Below are 17,958 nucleotides of genomic sequence, written 5' to 3' on the forward strand. Positions count from 1 at the left end.
ATTTTTATTCAATGTTCACTCAGAAATTTGTGGTGACTTCAGTGTGTCTGCTTGCATGAGCAAGGAGCACTTATGTGAGTATGGGTTTGAGGATAGGGTCTCTAGCATACAAAAGACTGAAGACTTCCATTAAAATGCCTGCGCCTTCAGGTTTTAGTGCTCCAGGGAGAAGTTTGTACTTTACTCTACATATGATCCTTAGAATATAGTGCAATGATCCAGTTTCTAAGAACATTCAGTCTTGGTTTCACCCTCTTTTAAAATGGAAACATTTTAGACATTTTAGAACAATGTGTATGAAAGTTTTTGTGCTATGAACCACTGAGCTAAACAGAGATGCAATCCATTGGAGTTCCTAACATACATCAGACTAACAAATAATAGGCTTTCTCTAGTGAGTCCCTCTTTGCAATGAGCCTCCTTGTGCCCAAGAAAAAGCCAGTGTTGGATTCTTATTTTTACATTGCCTATTCATTTGAGAATGCTTGTTTATGGACAGAAAAGAAGGTCCTTAATAGTAATAACCACCATTGAATGTTGCATTGTTTGTGTGTTTCTTTGTTTGTTTGTTTGTAGGCAAGGAAAAGCTGGGGAAATTCTCTGCTCTCTGTCTCTAAATGTCCAACAACTTCCCAGCCAGAGAAAGTATTCCTCCACCTCTTCTCCTCTATATGTTTTTCTGTGTTTTGCATTCTAATTTGCTAAACATATTGCAATGCACTATTTATCTTGGTCCATTGTATGGTTCCTAATTAGAGGACCTTTTTCAAACAGATGCTTGATAACTGCTCTCTGGTAAGAGCCCAGTGAGAAGCAATGTGTTTTTATTTGAAAGTTTGCTACTGGATATGTTCATTTTATGTGTATGATTGGTAAAGACCAGAATACCTCACAGTTTCAAAGAAGTCTGAACCAATTCTCCTTCGACTTGTGCCAAAGAGCAGAACAGCTCTGGTTTACCTGGTCTCCCACGACAACAGACTTGACGGCAGCCAAAGAGATCCAGAGGCATTCAAGTGTGACAGCCGACATCAAAGCGAGAATGCTACACCTTGATTCAGACTTTGCTCTACCTGCCGGGGCAAATTTATTAATGTGACCACCCTGAGAATTCAAAGGAGCAAACACACACGCGCACACACACACACAAAACCCAACCACTTGAATTTGAAAACAGAAGTCTAGACAGCCTTTCTTCAGAATTCATTGCTGCTGACCTAATTATTTGGTTCCTGTGCTTTATCTTGCTCTTTTTAAAGAACAAGAAGAATAGTTAATTTCACTTAATAGAATAATTGAATGTCATAATTGTGGGTTGCTTTTTTTTATTTCTTCATTTCAACAATAATGTTTTAGTTAAGCTCCCATCTCTGTGTAGAGCTGTTAATGACTAGGCTGCTTGCACAATGCATTTGTTCCTTCTTTTTTGTTTCCTTACTGGACCATTTGGACTAACTTAGGCTGATAAAGGTTTTCTTTGTGTGTGTGTGTGTGTGTGTGTGTGTGTGTGTTCTAATTATTGTTTTTGTTTCCATATGATCTGAACAGTAAAAGAGACTGCTTTTTTATTCACAATATGCCATATTCTAGAGCTACACTAAAGTAGGGATTTGAAGTACAGATGGACAAAACTATGTTCATTGGTGATTTGGATGTATTTGAACCCCCCACAATTTCGAGGGGAGCCCGTGATTCAGTTAAATAGTTCTGGTTTTAACCCATCCCGCATATAGAAATAGGCAAATTAAAGGGTATTTTGGGGTTTGCAAAATTGAATCAGTTTTGTTTTACAAATCTAGGGATGAGTCAGATGCAGGTCCCATTCATTAAAATCTCCCAGGGTTCTGGGGTTGGATAATGATGTTTAAATGGATCTGGTTGGGCCCTATCTCTAATTTGAAAGGACTGATGACATTTTGCTGACTTCAGTAGTAAAGTGATTGTTAAGAGCCACGAAAAGAACTGGCTAATACAAAGTGAAGGTTTAATAATAATTTTAATCAGAAACACAATACAATATCTCACCTTTCTATAGTGTCTTCCATCCTGAAAATCCCAAAGCACTTTGCAACAATACACCTACAAAGCACCACTGAAAAGCAGCTGCCTCTAGAGTAGAAAGTGGCAACTAGGTGGCTCCCAGCACAGTGTGCAGCAGTGGAAATGAGGAGTACAGAAGTTTTAGCCAAGCAAACTGGCTTGTAAATGAAAAGGAAATATTGCATAGCTTAAGCAATTGTGTTGTCAGTTATCATCATCTCCCTGTAAAGAAAGCTCCTGAGAAGGAAGAGCAGGCATCAGTTTTTAAATGAGTGAGTTATCCTATCTCACCCAATGTCAAACTGTGGTCCAAGGCACATTTAGGATTGGTCCATGGAGGCTTTTCAGTCAGAGCGGGGAGGCAGCCATCAGTCTTCAAACAGTGATGCTTGTGAGTACTTGAAGAACATTCCTATTCTCACTGACTTCAGGATTTGTCCCAGGAAGAGGATATAAAACAGGTCAGGTAAAAAATAGGAGTCTTGATCTAGCATCTATACCCTTCACAGTAAAGTAGGTGCATTTTAATCTCCTGTCCCTAATACTGTCCTAATAAGACTTTCTCCCCAGGCAATGACGGAAAGGTGTGGGATTGGGATTGGGAGATTGAGAGTGAAGGTGGTTCATGAAGGACTCCCTATTTAAACCTGTTCACCAATATAAACTTATTTGAGAACCACTGTCCCATCTCATAAATATCCTCCTGGCCTGAAACATGGTCAGAACTAACTCTTGGCTGAAAATGAAGACAAAATGGCAGAGCTGTTTTCAAATAAAGGAAGAGGAAAAGAACAACTCTCTGATTAAATTAAGAAAAATAGATTCCTAATAAAGCTCCAAATATGATCCCAACCTGCACTCACATATTGAGTGACTATAGTGAAAATGGAAATACTGAAGCACGGGGGGGTAGTTTGCTTGTCAATAGTTACCAGAAATGGATATTAACTGTTTAAAAAAAAAAAGTGACCTAGCTATGGCCACTGGAAACTGGCCTAGAGCAGAATGTTGAATCTGATTTGTGTGTGTTTGGATCTGAACCGGCACTTACGGGTTTGATTCTGGGACAGATCCAAAATTGAAAAGGAACTCCTGTATGTTTGAGCCCATGAGCACAGCAGATTTTAAGAGATTTCTGCAAATTTGGGTCAAAGGTCTTGTGAGAACACCTCACACATTTTTGGTACCATCAATCCCAAACACCAATCCTAATTTAGTTTGAAAATTCATCTCCCTCATTCTAGCCTAAACATATCCCACACATGCATATCACCTCCTCAGCCCATCTCTACAGCTTGGATGTGTAAAAGCAACAAAGAATCCTGTGGCACCTTATAGACTAACAGACGTTCTGCAGCATAAGCTTTCGTGGGTGAATACCCACTTCTTCAGATGCTTGGATGTGCATGTATTTGAAGGGAATTCTGAGCTCCGGTCTGTGCATTGCAAAAATTACATTATTGGATCCATGAGACAAAACACGATCAGCAAGGAAGCAAAACACTGATCTGGACTGTTCTGGCTGAATTTGATGCCTGGGCTTATTTGCTTGCTATCTTACATCTATTACATGCTAATTTTACATTATGATTTTCCAGGATGGTTAGCATGCCTTTTTTAGATGTGCATTCTCTCTGGCTTTCACACATGGATATTATGTAAATAGTTTTGTCCTTTAGTGGTTTGCACTGTGTGCTCACTGGATTTAGTTACTTTATGAGTAGAGCTGGTCAAACTATTCATAGCAAATAATTCATCTGACAGATTCAATTCTTCTTTAAATGGATTGTCTCTGAACTGATTGTGCTTTCTCCAAATTCGTTCATTATTTGTAATTTAATCATTTTTGTGAACAAATGACACCATATGAATGATCTGTAATTCACATGCTATGGTTACTTGTTACAAGTTATTCCTTGTGTGTGACCGATTACCTAGGTCACATGGTTTCATTTTTATTTCCTGACTGGGTGACCTGACTTTTATAAACATGAACTAGTCATTTTTGGGGTGGGAGATGGTGAATCGGGGAAAGGGAGGGAAGGTGCATATGAGAGGGGCAGAAGAAGAGATCAGGCAAAGTGAATATTCAAAATTATTTTGTGTCCTCTTTTGTACAAGAAAGAACATTGTATTAAGTGAGGCATTTGGACCCCAGCATTAAAAATTAACAGGCTCTTTATTCTCCCTTATCTGATATTATATTGACACTAGGTTCCAGACCCACAGAGGGATTTAGGCCCTTAAACTCCAGATTTAGGTTTCTTAATCCCAGATTTAGGTGCTACTGCAATCCACAAAACCCTTGCTGGGCTGCTGCCTTACTCTGTAGGTGTCTAAACTCACTCAACATCTAAACTTGCACAGTAAAGTTCCTTAGGCACCTAATTTTCTGTCTCTGGGCATGCACAAAGGCAGGGCTCTAGATCCCTATTGCACATCTAAACCCCAGTGCAATCTTCAAATCAGGTGAGCAATACCTGTCTTCCCTGATCCAGAATGGGCCTGTCTAACTCCACCCCAAGTAGCCAGCTGCAGGTCTCCCTTATAACCTTTAGCCCAGAGGTTAGGGGACACATCTGGGATGTGGAAGACCTCTCTACCTGATGAGGAAAAGGGATTTGAACAGGTGTTTCCCATCTTTCAGGTAAGTGTCTAGCCTGGGTTTCTGAGCCAATGCCTAGAGGTTCCAGCTGAGGTTGGAGCCCCATAGTGTCAGCCCTGTGCAAACACATTTTAAGTCTCTGCTCCAAAGAGGTTCATAGATTGTAAGGCCAGAATGGCCCATTGTGATCATCTAATCTGACCTCCTGCATAACACAAGCCAAAGAACTTCCATGAATTAATTCCTGTTTGAACTAGAGCATGTCTTTAGAAAAAAAATCCAATCTTGATTGAACAATTTCCAGTGATGGAAAGAGCTATGCAATCTAAATAGAAAAAACAAACAGAGAGGTGAAGTGATCTGATGAAGGTCATACATCAGATCAGTACCCATGTAGAGCACAGAACTCAGGTCTCCTGACTCCCTGTCTAGTGCCCTACCCACTAGACAACACCACCTTCCGTTAGCTAGAGTGTACATATGAACATTTTCAGTTCTGTATGTGAAATTGGTGGGCAGGTCCTTGTCTGGCTCATTTAACTGAGTGCCAAGGATCTGGCCAGGATTTTATGATGTTGTGTTCCCCAATCCAATATATAATGACCACACAGTGTTTCATATGTCTGGATTCAATCCAGTAGTTTTTTTTTAAATCCCCTTATTCAGCAGTCACTCCTCACAGTCACTAATTGTACATACATGTGCAGTACTATTTACAAGGGGTGCATCCACAAACAATACTGTAAGAGGAAATTTAGCTCTGAATCTATGTTTAGTGTGTGGCAGGGCTCAATATGAGCTCTGATGGTGTAGGCTGCATTAATGGTGATTCAGGGATTCTCCTGGTCAAGCCCTCTTTCTAGCCATTGCTACCCACCTTGGGGGAAAATGAGTTTTCAGATGTCTTGCAGGGCCGTGAAGGGTCTAGGTCATAGAATATCAGGGTTGGAAGGGACCTCTGGAGGTCATGTAGTCCAACCCCCTGCTCAAAGCAGGGCCAATTCCCAACTAAATCCCCAAATGGCTTCTCTTAAGGATTGAGCTCACAACCCTGGGTTTAGCAAGCCAATGCTCAAACCACTAAGCTATCTTCCCCCCCCAGCAATGGGCCATCTACCAGAGCAGACTTTGGCTGAGTGAAGCCCTTGGTGTGATGATAAGAAAAAATGTAACAATAATATTGTAATTCCAGACACTCCAGAGTGATGCTTGCATAGTGTGGCCAAATATTTGCACCAGATTTTAAAACTGAATTCATGTTGAATTCTGTGGGGTCACAGGCACTTTCATTTCCTGGTTTTAACATGCTCATATGGTATGTAAAGTTTTGAAAGTTTAACCCGAAAAGAACCTAGGCCATGTTGTTAGCATCTGTGACGTTCGTAGCTGTTTGCAAAGTGCTGAGATCCTCAGATGAAAGGTGCTATATAAATGCCATGTGTCATTATTATTATTAGCATTCAATAATATATTTATTGCAAGGTACAAACATGAAGGACACAGAACTTACTGTCTGATGAAAAGCACCAGCCCTGCTTTTCTTCCTAATTTCTGCAGGACAAGATCAGTTTTGCATGGACTAGATCTACAATAATGGTCATAAACACAAACTTTGGTTTTTAATGTGTTGCAGATACTTATGTCTCATTTAAAATCATATATCCCTTTGTCTTTTTGATGTGGCACTTGAGATTGTTGCTTGAAAGATTTTATGGGTCCAGAAAGCTGAAATATGCAAACTGATATAAATACATGTATATATGAGAAGGTGTATAGGCCCCACCTAGGCACTGGGAGGGAATGGGTTAACCCTTACTCTCTGGTTGGAGGTTTACACAGCCTGTAGGGATTAGCTGGGCCAGCTGTGGGGAGTTAATTAATTCCTACACATACCCCTGCACACAGTATAAAAGGGGTGTATGAAGGGATGGCTCAGTTTGGCAGGGTGAGTCAGAGAGGAAGGAAATTGGGTAAGGGGTTAGAGATCAAATGAGAACCAAACGGTTCTCCCAGTGTTTGGTACTTGTGTGAAGTAAGCAACAGTTAGCTGTGGTAGAAACAATCTGTCCCTTTATGTAGGGCTGTAGCTGAAGGAGACTTGTTGAATTGGTCCCTAGATCTTAACTTAGGCTATTCTTTATATCTACTTTTTTTTTTTAAAATGAGTTGTTACAAAAGTGTTGAAAGTCCATCTTGTCTGTTACAAAATATTTCTCCCTTTAGAAGGCCAGTGTGTGGTCAGGAGAGACTGAAGGGATGGGAACACTACAGAGTGTAGGCTTAAACAAAAGGAAAATGTAGTCCATGAGGGAAGTGCACAGATAACAGAGAACTGGAGGATGCAATGTGGTCTAGTGGCTAGAGAAAGTGGGGGAACCTGGTTTCTGTTATCAACTGCCAGAGATTTTCCCGGTAACTTTGGGCAGATTATGGAACCCCCCCCCTGTTTGTTTTCCTGTGCATAAAATGAGGACAATACTCACCGTTTGTAAACCAGTCTGCCCTCCCCAAATAAGAGGTGTTACCTAAGCACAAATTATTATTATTACAGTATTTAATTATCAGAACAGAACTGGAAGCGCAACTCAATTGCTAATGTGACTCATGCTACCATTTCATCACAACAAAACACAACATTAAAGTTCCTGGAAACCAAACCCATACAAGTCTGTCTGGGTCCTATCTGCATGCTCAGAGTTGTAGTAAAATGCAGGTACTGTGTGCTTCTGATTTTTATGCTGTTTGTTTTTTAGTGCTATGAAAGGCATCTGAGTCTAGCAGTGGAAGTTTTTTGTTCTTTAACATAATGAAATACAGCTGTGACAATATTATTCTGCTAATGTGCTTCAACCTTGAATTGAAGGGACCGTATCTAGGAATAAAACAGTAGCTTTGTCAGTAGCCATTCAGTCCTTGGTCTCCTTGCTGACACTATCTGCAGTCTGGTGCCAGCCGCTGGGCTGGAGAACCCTGTCTGCTAGGAACAGGATTCTGGACTAGATTCTTCCTCCAGTGCTGTGTGGCTGCTGTGCCCTCGCTCAATCCCCCTACACAGTGGCATAGACTGAGCCCACTCTGTGCTATGATGAGGGGTGCAGATGACTCTTGCTCTGCTACATACCCTTTGAAAGCACAGTCATTCTGCTGCCTCTTGGGCCCTAACATGCCTGTGCAGGGGGAAGGAGTTGGCCCTTAATGAGCTGATTTTCCTTCCTCTGGACATAACATAAAGCTCCAGGATTTATGGCTCTATAAAAAGGATAATTTGCTTGATTGTATGAGGAGTATGTAATGTCATGTGGAGAAGGGAATATGTTCTCTTGAGACTACAGTTTATAAGAGACATGCATTATAAAACCTGAACCCAAGTAAAATGGCCTGGTTTCTTTATGAACTTAAATCTCATCTAAGACCGGTTGAAGGTTTTGCTGCGGTTTACAAACATTTCAAAGTGAACTTGGCCCAGTTTTGGATGAACCTTTCTTTCATCATCTATCATGCAAATGGCATAGTGTCACACAACCAGAAGAAACAGTGCTTTTGAGTGAGTAGTACATTTGGCGGGAAATTCAGTAGCTACAGACCTAGTGAGTGTGCCCTGAAATTGCAGGAAAAGGTCTGTATTAACCACCATGATCCAAAACAGCTAAGTTCTGCACAGCTGCTTTAAAGAGCAATGGGCAAAACTTTAAGTACTTAGCTTGATGCAGCCACACTCGCTGTCAGAAATGGACTGAAAGAATGCAACTCCTCTGGTTTCCATTTCTGCCTGAAGGGGAGCATAGCTAAGTAAACCCACAATGAGACCAGGAAGAAAGGAAAACTAAATTGCATTTAAAGAAAGAAAAAGCTTTCTGCAATTTTTGTTTTATTATTGAGTGATGCTGATCTCTACCATTTACTGTAGATAAGGTTTCAACAAGACTTTCATTATAAGCCTGATACTGACTACCCACCGCACCAAACTTTGCCAAGCTAAAAAATGCCCCCCAGATCGATCTGAATTTTCAAAGGCATCAGTTTACACCATGGTAGAATCTTTCTTTCTAGACTATTAGCCAATTTTTTTTTGAGGGGTGAGGGTTGCTGCAAAAGGAAATAATCTTATAGGATTGTACATGTATTGTTATGGCAGTTGTCAATCACCACTTGGTACTGTATACATTATCTTCCAAATTCATATTCTTAACATGCAAGCAAATGCTAAGTCTTGGGAAGACATGCTGTATATTGTTAGCTTTGTTATACAAGGTTCTGTGTAGAGGGAGCTGTGTGAGCAGCAGGAAAATTTGCTCTCTGCCTTGGTCTTTGATTAGAGTCAATTCTTAAGGCAAAACGTTCGAGGAGTACTTGTGGCACCTTATAGACTAACAAATTTATTTGAGCATAAGCTTTCGTAGGTTAACCCCCCCACAAAAGCTTATGCTCAAATACATTTGTTAGTCTATAAGGTGCCACAAGTACTCCTTGTTCTTTTTGCTGATAGACTAACATGGCTACCACTCTGAAACCTGTCTTAAGGCAAAGTTGCTCCTTGGAAAGTGAGCTTTAGTGTTGGACTGAGATTCCTGAGGGAAGAGATTGCCCTGCCTGCTGTCTGACCACCTCTGTTCCAGAGCTGGTTTATATGTTAAAATTCTAAGCTATGCTTAGAATATACTCAGGCTCTGCATCAATGATTTCTCCTCTACTGGGAAGCCAACCTGCAAGACCCCAGACATCTGTTACTACTTGGCAGAGGGCTGATGCTGGTGTCATAATGAGATAGTGGTGTTAGTAGTAGGGGAAACAATATATAGAAAAACAAAGTATTATCACCATTTACTGTTCCTGGTGAAGGAAGCCTGGGATTGAAAGACGGTGGCTTTCAGTGTGTCCTAAAATGAACAGAAAGCAAAAGTGTAAATGTTGCTACTTGCATTTCTTTGATCATATTGTCAATGGCCCAGTAAATGACCCCCTTTGTCTAGGTAAACACAATAGTGGATTGTGAAGTTGCACAAGGACACACAAGTCTTTTCCCAGCCTCCTGTAAAAAGTTCTAGTAGATGCATAACCTCAAAAATAGAAGAAAAGTTTAAGACCATGCCAAGACATTTTAAATTGGACTTCACGATAAACTGAGATTTGATATTCCAGGATAATTACTAATGAGAACACTTTCCCTTTAATTATCTTGTGGTCACCATTTCCAAGGTGATTAAAGCTATTCTTCACTAGATGTGGTTATAGATTTAATGCGAACCTGGTCTTTCTTGTGGTTTTATCACAGCAATTAAATCTGGCTTGCTCACAGACTTTGTGTGGCATGAGGGATTTCACCAAGCAAAATGATTTCACCCTTCAGGCAATGTTAAATTTAGGAAAAATATAATTAATTATATCAGACAGGTATCTATTATACATCATGCACACATTCTTTGAGACCAGGGGGCCCATTTCTACTCATAACAGAAACCGTCATTCCTTCCAGCTCTTGTCTGAAGTACAGTAGCTGCTATTGCCCGTCCAGACATGTCCTTTTATGATTATTGTTTTCTGTGAAAAGCATACTTCTTTCTTTTAAAAAGAAACAACCGAAAACACGAAGTTGTGAACACATCTCCATTCTTTTCTAATATTTTCCTCTCTTTCTGTATGTATCAGCTACATACTAGAAATTAAACCTATGCTAACATACTATGGTCACAGACTTCTGTTTCTCCACTCATTGCAACCGTATCTGATTGCATTCTAATTTTTTGCATGGCTACTCAATGGGTTTGGTATTTGTGTGCTGTTATCTAATGCTGACAATTGAGTTGTGCTCTGTAGGTTTGGTTGTGTCTGATTCTGACTAGGAGTTTGAGCCTACTTTCAAAGTGGGGACCAATAGCCACATCTTGTGAGCAAAAATGGACGTTCTTATTGCCTATTTAGAATGATACTTCATGCTGCCATAATATCTTTCATCAATGGAGCTCAAGACACTTCATGCACATTGACTTATGAAGCCTCACAGCACACCTGGGAGGAAGGTAATTTTATATCCACTTTACAGATGCATAAGCCAATATGCTATGTGACTTGCCATTACTCCACACTAACCACTAAATTACCCTGAAATTGTTTACATATAAAAATTAGGGGGAGTTGGGGTGAAATGGCTGTTCTCACCTTTTTGGGGGGATGGGGAATTCATTCACCTTTGAATATTCAGCATTAATATACCGTAGGTTTCCTTTAGGGAAATGGAGACAGGCTTTAAGCATGGCAGTGAAAATTAGGTGATACATCAAACCTTTTTTGTTTTTTCCTCAGTACTTCATACTAGTTTATCCATAAATTCAGTTAAGCTTTACTCTCTCTCTTTTTTTTTATCCCTCAGAAAAACTGGAGGAAGAGAACTGGCTTTGCAGTTGAATTATTGAACTACAGCGCTGTTTAGGAAAATAAGCTGTGAAATCTAACAGGGATGTTGCTATATTTCATCTAGCTTTTCTTTTATTATTTCTTTTAAATTCAAAACCATCAATTCTTGAAAGAGTCTTGGAAGTATTACAACATTCAGAACAGTGACATTGTAAAATATAGGGTACTAATCACAGAGTAGCTGTGCAACATAGAGCTTTTTCTATCTGTCATATTTAATAACTAGACTATCATATCATTTGATTCTCATGTGCCAGATTCAGAGTCCTACCACTCAACAATTTGGAACCATGACAAAAATAATATCACTCAGCCAATCTTATGACTCAAGTGACCTTGGCCTTTGATCCAGTCAGATCCTATCAGATCTTGAGGGGGTCAAGATACACCTGTTTTCAGTATTTTAGCATTTTAGCCTTAAGCGTTAAAGGACTGTGGGATACTCAAAGGAAGTGAAATAACTACTTTGCCTTTCTGGTGTGTTTTAATAATGCAATATGTTTTCAAGTGTGTTTCATATAAAGCACAATTAAGTTTGCTTTCTGAGATACAGAATACAAAATGGGATGCATTTTAAATTAATTTTATTTATTTTTCTGTATATTAGCTATAGAGAGAGAGAAGCAGTTTGGCAAACAGTACAGGTGTTAATACAAGAAGCATGTATACTTAACAACACGTACACACACACACACTCTTTATAGAAAACAGTTTGAGAGGATGCACGTCTATCATATTTTAGGATTGAGAGAAATGTGAATAAAATTGTTTATAATTCTCAATGTAAAATTCTGGTTTACAAAGAAGCATTTTTTAAAGCAACCATATTATGTGAGCTCACACTCCAAAATCATCTCAGTTTAGCACTACAGAGACTATTAATGCTTATGACTACTTAATTGTCTTCATATCCTTCTATGCCTCCCATTTGCAAACAATAGTCTGTATGATGATAATATCTCTATAGCTTAGAATGCATACATATTAGTCTGGTATATACACAGATTTCCACATGAAATCAGCATTGATCATCATTACATATAAATGGAATAAACTTTTGATGATCAATGCTGACTTCACATGGAATAAACTTTTGATGATCAATGCTGACTTCACGTGGAAATCTGTGTATATACAGATATCATCAAAAGTTTATTCCATTTATATATAGATATCTATATATACACACCACTACCTCAGTATAATGCCACCCGATATAACACGAATTCGGATATAACGTGGTAAAGCAGTGCTCCTGGGGGATGGGGCTGCGCATTCCGGTGGATCAAAGCAAGTTCAAAATAACACGGTTTCACCTATAACGTGGTAAGATTTTTTGGGCTCCCAAGGACAGCGTTATAGCGAGGTAGAGGTGTATATAGATAAAGATTTATATATATATAAAATAAAAATGGAATAAACAGTGCTGACTTCACATGGAATAAACTTTTGATGATCAATGCTGACTTCACATGGAAATCTGTGTATATACCAGACTAATATGTATGCACTGTAAGCTATAGAGATAATATCCTCATACAGACTATTGTTTGCAAATGGGAGGCGGAGAAGGCTATGAAGACAGTTATTATGTGCAGTAAGTGTAGGAATTGTTTGCTCATGACCCTCAGTAATTGTTAGTGAGGCACTGCACATCTATCAGGGAGAAAACGAGGACTCTTCATTTACAGAAATAGGTCAGTTTTACTGAAATGGATACACTGAAGTATTTAAAGAGTTCCGTGGTCCATTCACAGTACAATATAACATCTTTGACACTAGAACAGAAGCGCCGAGTTGTGCAGTAGAGAAAATGGTGTGATTCTGACATAAGAAAGTGTAGAGCCACATGATATTCATACTTCTTAGTATACATTAGATATCCATGAACCTCATGGAATTAGAAGTTTTGCATAAAGTTTTCAAACTACTTGGTGGGGTTCACGGTCACTTTCCCCATAACTTAAACACATGTTGTTGTTGTTGGGATCTTTTTTCAAGCAAAATTACATGAAAGGTTGACTTCATTGGTGCTGTGACAATGTATAGCAATGCACGCAAGTAGTCCTCCTATACTCAGTGGGGCCACTTGCTTGAGTAAGTGCTGCTCATATGAGTAAGGGTTTCACAATCAGGCCCTAAGTATTATTCCAGTTAAGATGGAAACTGGGATGCTTTGAAAGCTGCCAAAAATTGTACTAGAAGGAAATGGAGATAAGGAGCATGGTGAGAATAACAAGAACAAAAGATGGAACCAGAAACTCCCGAGTTTTAGTCCTAGCTCTGACACTGATTTCCTTCCATTGCCTTGGCCAAGTCACTTTACCTCTCTGATGGTTTCCCCATTTGTAAAATGGTAGCAGTGGGTTATTCTATGTATAATTATTGACCTAAATATAGTGACATGGAATTTGATAACACTGCTAATGTACCAAAGTCACAGAGATATTGTGAAGATTAAGGGTTTTGAACATGAAAAGTGCTGAGGTATATGGATACTGATTGCTATTAGCACTGGTAAAGCAAAGGACCAGGGCGGATAGAGTTTCACTTCTCTAAGGGTATGTCTACACTATGAAATTAGGTCAAATTTATAGAAGTTGGTATTTTAGGAAGCGATTTTATACAGTCGATTGTGTGTGTCCCCACTAAGCGCATTAAGTTGGTGGAGTGTGTCCACAGTACCGTGGCTAGAATTGACTTTCAGAGCATTGCACTGTGAGTAGCTATCCCACAGTTTCTGCATTCTCTGCCATCCATTGGAATTCTGGGTTCAGCTCCCAATGCCTGATGGGGCAAAAGCATTGTCATGAGTGGTTTTGGGTCAGTTGCCCCTCCCTCCATGAAAGCAACAGCAGACAATTGTTTCACACCTTTTTTCCATGCGGGTGCCATACTGCTTACAGCAGACGGTGCTGTAGGACTCCTAACCATCGTCATCGAACGACCGCTTCCGTTGCCACTCTGCTCTCCTGCTCTCCTGGTGCCATGAATCCACCTCACAGGTCCTCTCATCATTCTGAATAAATATCAGAGCTGCAACTCTGCTCTCCTGCTCTTGTCTCGCCATACCATGGCAAGCGTGCAGCCCGCTCAGCTCAGCTAAGGGACATCGCCTCTGTTGTGTCCTGGTGCTGCTGGCAGCAGACAGTGCAATAGGTTGGCAAAACTGACCATCCCACTACCGCTTCCACTGCCACTCTGCTCTCCTGGTGCCATGAATCCACCTCGCAGGTCCTCTATATGACCGTTGTCATCCACCGCTTCTGCTACAACTCTGCTCTCCTGCTCTTGTCTCGCCATACCACAGCAAGTATGCAGCCCGCTCAGCTAACAGACACCACCGCTGTTGTGTCCTGGCAGCAGACGGTGCAGTAGGTCTGCAAAACTGGTCATCCAACCACCGCTTAGAATCATAGAATCATAGAATCTCAGGGTTGGAAGGGACCTCAGGAGGTCATCTAGTCCAACCCCCTGCTCAAAGCAGGACCAATCCCAACTAAATCATCCCAGCCAGGGCTTTGTCAAGCCTGACCTTAAAAACCTCTAAGGAAGGAGATTCCACTACCTCCCTAGGTAACCCATTCCAGTTCTTCACCACCCTACTAGTGAAAAAGTTTTTCCTAATGTCCAACCTAAGCCTCCCCCTCTGCAACTTGAGACCATTACTCCTTGTTCTGTCATCTTCTACCACTGAGAACAGTCTAGATCCATCCTCTTTGGAACCCCCTTTCAGGTAGTTGAAAGCAGCTATCAAATCCCCCCTCATTCTTCTCTTCTGCAGACTAAACAATCCCGCTGCCACTCTGCTCTCCTGCTCTTGTCTTGATCGATAGCAAATTTCTTCATGTTGGCTACCATGGGCTCCCACTTTCACTGTAACTCTGCTTTCCTGCTCTCATGAATCCACGTTGCAGGTCCTCTCATCATTCTCTATAAATATCTATTCCGTCATCCACCGCTTCCGCTGCAACTCTGCTCTACTGCAGATGCCATACCATGGCAAGCATGGAGCCCGCTCAGATCACCGTGGCAGTTATGAGCATTGTAAACACCTTGTGCATTATCCTGCAGTATGTGCAGAACCAGAACCTGCAAAAGCAGGTGAGGAGGTGACGGCAGCATGGTGACGAGAGTGATGAGGACATGGACACAGACTTCTCTCAAAGTACTGGCCCGGCAATTTGGACATCCTGGTGGCAATGGGGCAGGCTCATGCCATGGAATGCCGATTCTGGGTCCGGGAAACAAGCACAGACTGGTGGGACCACATAGTTTTGCAGGTCTGGGATGATTCCCAGTGGCTGCGAAACTTTCGCATGTGTAAGGGCACTTTCATGGACCTTTGTGACTTGTTTTCCCCTGCCCTGAAGTGAAGGAATACCAAGATGAGAGCAGCCCTCACAGTTCACAAGCGAGTGATGGTAGCCCTCTGGAAGCTTGCAACGCCAGACAGCTGCCGGTCGGTCGGGCATGAAGTTGGAGTGGGCAAATCTACTGTGGGGGCTGCTGTGATCCAAGTAGCCAGCATGATCACTGAGCTGCTGCTATCAAGGGTAGTGACTCTGGGAAATGTGCAGGTCATAGTGGATGCTTTGTTGTTCCATCCCTAACTGTGGTTGGGCGATAGACGGAATGCATATCCCTATTTTGGGACTGGACCACTTTGGCAGCCAGTACATAAACCGAAAGGGGTACTTTTCAATGGTGCTGCAAGCACTGGTGGATCACAAGGGACGTTTCACCAACATCAACATGGGATGACTGGGAAAGGTACATGATGCTCGCATCTTCAGGAACTCTGGTCTGTCTGAACAGCTGCAGCAAGGGACTTACTTTCCAGACCAGAAAATAACCGTTGGAGATGTTGAAATGCTTATAGTTATAGACCCAGCCTAGCCCTTAATACCATGGCTCATGAAGACATACACAGGCACCCTGGACAGTCGTCAGGAGCTGCTCAGCTATGGGCTGAGCAAGTGCATAATGGTGGTAGAATGTGCATTTGGATGTTTAAAAGCGTGCTAGCGCAGTTTACTGACTCGCTTATACTTCAGCAAAACCAATATTCCCATTGTTATTACTGCTTGCTGTGTGCTCCACAATATCTGTGAGAGGAACGGGGAGATGTTTATGGCGGGTGGGAGGTTGAGGCAAATTGCCTGGCCGCTGATTATGTGCAGCCAGACACCAGGGCAGTTAGAAGAGCACTGCAGGGCGCGCTGCACATCAGAGAAATTTTGAAAACCAGTTTCATGACTGGCCATGCTACGATGTGAAAGTTCTGTTTGTATTTCCTTGATGAAAATCTGCCCCCTTGGTTCACTCTACTTCCCTGTAAGCCAACAAGGACCTCCCCCCTTCGATCACTGTTTTCAGAGGCAATAATGTCATTGTTGTTTCAAATTCATGCATTCTTTATTAATTTGTCACACAAACAGGGGGATAACTGCCAAGGTAGCCCAGGAAGGGTGGGGAGGAGGGAAGGACAAGGCCACACTGCACTTCAAAACTTATTGAATGCCAGCCTTCTGTTGTTTGGGCAATCCTCTGGGGTGGAGTGGTTGGTGCCCGGAGTCGCCCATCCCCCTCCCCCATTCTTGGAGGTCTGGGTGAGGAGGATATGGAACTTGGGGAGGAGGGTGGTCGGTTACACAGGGGCTGCAGCGGTGATCTGTGCTCCTGCTGCCTTTCCTGCAGCTCAACCATACGCCAGAGCATATCAGTTTGATCCTCCAGTAGCCTCAGCATGCATCCTGCCTCCTCTCATCACGCTGCCATCACCTCTCCTCTTGCTCCTGCCACCTGTCCTCTCGCATGTCCCTCCTCTCCTTGCATACATTTTGTACTTTCCTGTGCACCGGCATTGTCTGCCTCCATGCCTGCAGTTTGTTGAGCTCTTTCAGTGAGGAAGGACTGCATGAGCTCAGAGAACATTTCATCACTAGTGCGTTTTTTTTCGCCACCTTATCTGTACTAGCCTATGGGATGGAGATGATAGGGGGAGCGTTGAAACATTTGCAGCTACAGGAGAAAAAAAAAGGGAGAGTAGTATTTTAAAAGACACATTTTTTAGAGAACAATGGGTAGACTCTTTCACGGTGAACCAAGCTGTTAACATTACATAGCACATGTGCTTTCGGTACAAGATCGCATTTTGCCTCTGAATGTGCCCTTAATAAAATTCCCCTATTTCAACCAGGTGACCATGAATGATATCACTCTCATGAGGATAACACAGAGAGATAAAGAACAGATGTTGCTTGAATGCATTCCAGTAGCTGTACTAGCCGTGAATGCATCCCAAGTCTTCAGGGCAAATTAATAATTAAACACGTTTGCTTTTAAATCTTGTATTATATTTACAAAGGTACCACTCACCAGAGGTGCCTTCTCTGCCTTCAGAGGTGCCTTCTCCGCCTTCAAAGGTTCAACCTGCCTTGGGAGGGTATTATCTCCAGGGTGATAAACAGTTCCTGGCTGTCGGGGAGAACACTTTCTCCACTTGTCTGCTGTGCTCTACCCTCATCTGCCTCCTCCTCCTCATCTTCCTCGTCCCCCAAATCCCCATCCCTGTTGCGTGAGACTCCCCCCTTGCAGGAGTCCATGAACAGGGATGGGGTAGTGGTGAGGGCACCCCCTAGAATTTCATGCAGCTCATCATAGAAGCAGCCTGTCTTGGGGTCTGACCCAGAGTGGCTGTTTGCCTCTTTGATTTTTTGGTAGGCTTGCCTGAGCTCCTTAAGTTTCACACGGCACTGCTGCGGGTCCCTGTTATAGCCTCTGTCCTTCATGCCCTTGGAGATTTTTTCAAATATTTTGGCATTTCGTCTTTTGGAACGGAGTTCTGATAGCACGGATTCCTCTCCCCATACAGCGATCAGATCCAGTACCTCCCGGAG

General features: G+C 41.8%; 1 long non-coding RNA gene across 1 annotated transcript; it reads left to right on the forward strand.

Moving 5' to 3' along the window:
* The first annotated feature begins 6,602 nt into the window (after window positions 1–6,602).
* LOC120405297 lies at window positions 6,603–11,095 on the forward strand. Its single transcript, XR_005598478.1, has 3 exons — window positions 6,603–7,358; window positions 10,565–10,662; window positions 11,013–11,095. It is a non-coding gene; the product is annotated as an uncharacterized LOC120405297 (long non-coding RNA).
* The last annotated feature ends 6,863 nt before the right edge of the window (window positions 11,096–17,958 follow it).

The sequence above is a fragment of the Mauremys reevesii genome, linkage group 4 (assembly GCF_016161935.1).
Source record: "Mauremys reevesii isolate NIE-2019 linkage group 4, ASM1616193v1, whole genome shotgun sequence".
Taxonomy (NCBI): domain Eukaryota; kingdom Metazoa; phylum Chordata; order Testudines; family Geoemydidae; genus Mauremys; species Mauremys reevesii.